Here is a 5,873-nt window from a genome sequence, read left to right on the forward strand (position 1 = left end):
GACCTACCAGATCATTTTTGGAAGATAAAAATTGAAGAAACCATATTAGAGATTTTTTTAGAAAAAATCTGAGTACACCACTGGATTAATCACCCTCTGAAATGGATGTGTTCCAAATTTCATAAAAAAATATTGCATATTAATATTTCTGTAGCAAATTTAAAAATCACAGTACTCTTATGAATTTTTTCGTTTGACGAAGCAAGCCATGGAATAAAAACGTCAAAAATAAATGACAATAGGTATTTTTATTCATAGCAATATTCAACAAAAATACAACAAGTTGTATATGTTGGTCCATTTGAAACAATATTTTGAAAATTTCGTTCTTTCTTGTAGCGATTTGTAGATAGGCTTAAAATTAAAGGTAAAGTAATAAGCTCATTATAAAAACTTCACGATCAGCGCCATTAATTTATTTTATTTTTTATTTAAAACTCGATGGTAATGTACAAACAACGAAATAATTAGTTACACAATTTTAATTGTAGAATATATTACATTACTTTGCCTTAGGAATGAAAGAAAACTGTTAAACACGTATGGATCCCTGACAAACGCTCACTGATTGACCATTATAAAAAGACAAGAGGAAAATAGTTTTCCAGGAAACCACTGCACAATGCACCTTTGTGTTGGAAATAGATAATGAACAAAATAAACAATGATAACTAAAATAAACAACTGTGGTGCTTACACATCCATCCAATTTAAATTTAATTTCATGCAAGATTACAATCTCCGCGTAAAGTTTGCGGTACATATTTAACTATTAGAGTTGGGTTTAATACCTTGTGAAGGAAACTCTAAAATAAATATGTTAAAAATAAAGTTACAATTTATATTTCGCAGGTCAAAATATTATGTAGACTTTGATAACTCTAAATAAAATCAAATGTTATGTGTTGTAATAGTTTTTTTATACGACTGCCTTGCAAAAGGGGGTTTTGCGCACGGAAAACACGCTCTGAAAACGGTATTTTGCACACGCCGTGTGCTAATCATTTTGCACACGGTTATGTCATCTTTACACACGCGTCTCCAGATTGTGATTTTTGTTTGATGTTGTCACCCAAATTATGCAATGTTTCAAGTTGACTGAGTTTCATAGCAACCGTCACGGCTCCTTTATTTTGTTGATTAGATACTTCAAAAATTGTTCCGAATTCCCGAAGTTTGGGTGTGAAAATGTGTGATTCTGAAGAGATTTTACAGAAAGCAAGCGAAATATGTTCGGAACTGCTGCCCACAAAATCCAGAAGCAGGTATGAAGCTGAGTTAAGCCGATTTATGGACTGGCGACTAGCCAAAAATGTCCAAACTTTCTCAGAAAACGCAGTAATGGTGTATTTTGAAGAATTATCTAAGAAATATAAATCTTCGACGTTGTGGACGATTTTTTCGATGCTCAAGTCAACGATAAGTGCCAATCACAACATAGATCTTGGAAGCTATAAAAAGTTGCAAGCGCTAATCAAACGAAAATCTGAAAACTACGTCCCAAAGAAGTCCCTAATCCTCACAGAAGATGATTTTTGCCGGTTTTTGACGAAAGCATCAGACGACAAATATTTACTTATCAAGGCGGTGGTGGCAGTTGGACTATCTGGGGTATGTCGAAGGAAGGAATTATGTTATCTCAAAATAGAAGACACCAAAGATTTCGGCAGTGCTATGCTGATTAAACTGAAGAATACTAAAACAAAGGTACCAAGGTGTTTTACAATTACAGGAAACTTTACACTACCTTAAAAAAGTACTGTGCTCTTCGTCCTCCTAATCTGAAGACAGGCAGGTTTTTTTTAAACTATCAAAACGGAAAATGTTCAAGCCAATACGTTGGCATCAACAAAATTGGAAATATGGCTAGGGAAATCGCCAAGTTTTTGATGCTAGAGAATCCAGAAAGTTACACGGGACAGACATTGTTTTCGGAGTTCATCGGCCACAATTTTAGTCAATTCTGGCTCAAATCTGCTTGCCCTCAACTTTTCTGTTACCGAAAACAAGGTGCACAATAATACTGCTTTTCCCAGCGTAACCTTGAAGGAATGTTCAAATGTTACCATAAATATTAAATATTAGTTTCTTTTGTTAATGCGTTAGCAATTTTCTTAATAAAAACGAGTTAAATTAAAAGTTGTATTTAATTTATTTTGTTAATGCGTTGACAATTTTAGTAATAAAAACGATTTAAATTAAAATTGGATTTTTGTGGTCTCTGTTTGCAGTCGCATAAAAAGTATCGTAAAAAACTCGTTTGAAAACCTCTTTGCACACCCGCTCGACTTGTGGACCTCGCCTTCGGCTCGGTCCACCAATATGTCTCAAAAGAAAAATGAATTAAATCAGATAATAAATATCTACGTCTTTTATAAAGTTGCTTGTATTTAAATTGGGTCAAACTGTACATCTTCACAAAGTCTCCATCAAAGTTTTCGTCTTGGAAATAATGAACATTCTTAAACAAAATGTAATTTTAAAAAACTTTATGATATCAAATGGACAGATAAAGAATACTTTTTCACATCTTGTACTACAAGAGGGTTATTAAAATTTATCGCAATATTGGGGGAAATCCAATATATACGATTACTAACTAGTTGTCAATGTAAAAAGCAACATTATATTTGTTTGTTTGCATTAAATGTAATAATTTACTATAAAAAAAACCATACTTGCGCAATTTTTTATTCCTGTGCCTAGAGAGCATATGAAATATCTTTAGAGAATATCGCACCACCAAAATCCCTCAAGTACCAATAAAACGATACTATAAAGAATCCAGAACTTGCTATCCAGCGATATCAGTTTGGCTGCGAAAGAAATTCCGCGAGATAGCCGTTATCGGTTTCCCATATACACGCACTAACACCTTTCTAGTGGATTTGGATATCGCCTCTAATAAATTAAACACACGGGATTTATAGAATTTAACTCGCGAAAGATCGTGTGTAAATTGCGATAATTTGTAGGCAAGCTTAAATAAGCAAGCGGATTAAAGGGAATATCTACTACCGAGTCCTACTACTACGCAGTAAAATTAACTTAAGCCAGTAGACTTTTATAATTTGAGATAGAGTAGTCTCTCATCTTCAAAATATAGGGTGTTTCTGAAACAAGTGCGTTCCCTGAAAAAAGTGTCAGAGGGTACGAAAATGAACAACTTTTATTAAGCTACTGGTGGCCTAAAAGCTTCTGTTTTCGAGAAAATTAATTAAGAAAATTAAACATAAATGTAAGCCGACCCTGTGCATCTTGTGCACGTGCGTTGTGTGTTGCAGTATTACTTGCGAGAAGTAAGTGTATCTAACAGTACCATATGACGTGTACTACGTGAATTGTTTCTGCCAAATTTACACTTCGGTGAAACCCAATTTTCTTCCGTCTTTTATTTGATTTGATCGCGCCTAAGTATCAAGTTCTGCGCTAGAATTACCTAAGAACTTCCCTAATCTATTTCTTAATTCAGTTGGCTGTTTCAGAAAGCCTGTTGATCATGATATTTTAATCCGCATGTTATATAATTACGGTATCTGGACTGGGTGACAACTTTTCTTAAGAAGCGAACTCAATATGTGAGCGTTAACCATTTGAGTAACCATGTTATGTAAACATATAGCTCGGAGCTAGCTGAAATAAGCATGGGCGTTCCACAGGGCTCAGTTTTGGGCCCAGTCCTTTTTCTGTTATATATTAACAACATTGTTGAATTGTCCGGTGAGGCATATTTTGCTCTTTATGCGGACGATACAGCTCTTGTAATTTCTGATAAATGTGAGAATAACCTTAAACGCAAATGTGATGCCGTGATCTCGGACTTGATTGATTGGTTTAATATATGTTTATATTTTAATTCGAATAAAACTCAGATTCTTAGGTTCCACACCTCGCAGAAACCACTTGGTGATCTTGAACTTTGTGTTAACAGTGATACTAAGTTTCATATTCATGATACTTGCTGTAAGTTTCTGGGTTTATATCTGGACTCGCATTTAAACTGGAAGAGACATTGTGAATTTTTAACATCAAAACTCGCATGTGTTTATTACCTTTTTTATAACATTAGAAATGTAATTGGAACTGACCATTTACTAAAACTGTATTATGCGCAAGTTGAAATCCGACTAAGGTATGGAATTACCATTTGGGGTGATTCCTCTCTCTCACGTGATGTTTTTGTGGCGCAAAAGAGGATATTGCGATGCATTGTCGATGTCCCTAGTACACATCCATGTCGGGAACTATTTGTTAGATATAAACTCTTAACCCTTTTTGGCCTTTATGTGTTTGAGATATGTTTGTTTGTGTTTAATAATAAATCTAAGTTTTTAGCTAACTGTGACGTCCATAACATAATCACTAGAATAAAGAATGATTTGCGTATCCCTCATTCTAGAGTAAATATTACTTTTGAAGCTCCAAGTCGGATTGGTGCCAAAGTGTTCAACAATCTTCCAAAAAATATAAAAAATATTTAAAGTGTAAATTCTTTTAAACTCAATCTAAAATTGTATCTTGTTGAAAAGTGTTTATATAGTACCGCAGACTTTTATACCTAATCAAGCATTACTTGTAACGTTTATTTACTCTTTTTTATATTATGTTTTATATATTTTATGTTTTTTTATATATTACGTGTGTTTAAATATTTGTTAAAACGTAATTTCTGTTTTTTACAACTTGATATGACGTTTCTTATACATTTTTTATGTCTCAAAGAATAAAAATATATATCTATCTATCTATCTATCTTAAATTTTTAGATTTAAAAACAAATAAAAAAATATTTAGAGATTGGAGGATATAAGTAACAAATACACGCGAAAAAAAGCGGATTTTACCATGACTGCTTGTAGCGTGCGCATTAAAGCTGATTTATCTATTCGTTCAGTCACGGACTGAATACGAGGCAGTTCCATTCAAACAAACATTATTACAAACACATCAATAAACTGATGTAAAAGGTAACATTTCAGTTTATTCAGCTAATGGGTCAGATATTACTCCTTTTTATTAGGTATTGTAATGGACAGTACAGAAATGTTCATCTAGAATCGAGATATCTACATTAGGTGTATTCAAACAGTTATTTTCTAAAGCAAATACTGGAATTTTGTTTATATCGCGATCCATTAGTATAATCGAAAGCGAAATAGTTATTATTCGAGATACAAAAAAATTAAATAAAAGTTAAAAGGTCAAAAATATTATCTTAAAATTATAATTTGAATGTGTTTATGGGAAAATTCATTTTTTAATCACGTTTCTGGTTATCATTATTTTGTTTTTAATTGCCTATACTTTCTAAGAATGTATTATTGTTCCCTTGTCAAAATTACTAATTTATTTGTTGCAAAATTTCACTTTAAGTACAAAAATGTTATTGTAAATATTGTTATTGTAAATTGAATTTTTTGAAAATGTTTAGAAATGAAATAAAACCTAACACTTAATCCTACATATTTTTAGTATAGAATAATTACTATTTACTAATAAAATATGGAAATTTTTCAGCGGTAATCGAAAGATTGTTGAATCTTTTTGTTGTCTAAATTATTTTTTTTAAACATATTTTTTTTTATTTTTTGTTTTTCTATTCTTTTTTATTGCATTATCACAATTTAAATCTAAATTAATTGTTATTTTGAAATTAAAATGTAACTGGAAAAAAATTTCACTCAAATTTCACTCAATTTTACTCTAATATAAATTTCTGTCCACATCCGATTGAGTAAAATTTTCACGCTATTAGTATAAGACGATTGAGTGAGAAATGAGTGAGTTTTACTCAAATCCGAGTTACTGCTAACTATCAATTGAATGACTTTTGACTCTATTCTCTAGAATATACAAAACCAATTTAGAGTTGA

The sequence above is a fragment of the Anoplophora glabripennis genome, unplaced genomic scaffold, assembly GCF_000390285.2.
Source record: "Anoplophora glabripennis isolate ALB-LARVAE unplaced genomic scaffold, Agla_2.0 scaffold6, whole genome shotgun sequence".
Taxonomy (NCBI): Eukaryota; Metazoa; Arthropoda; class Insecta; order Coleoptera; family Cerambycidae; genus Anoplophora; species Anoplophora glabripennis.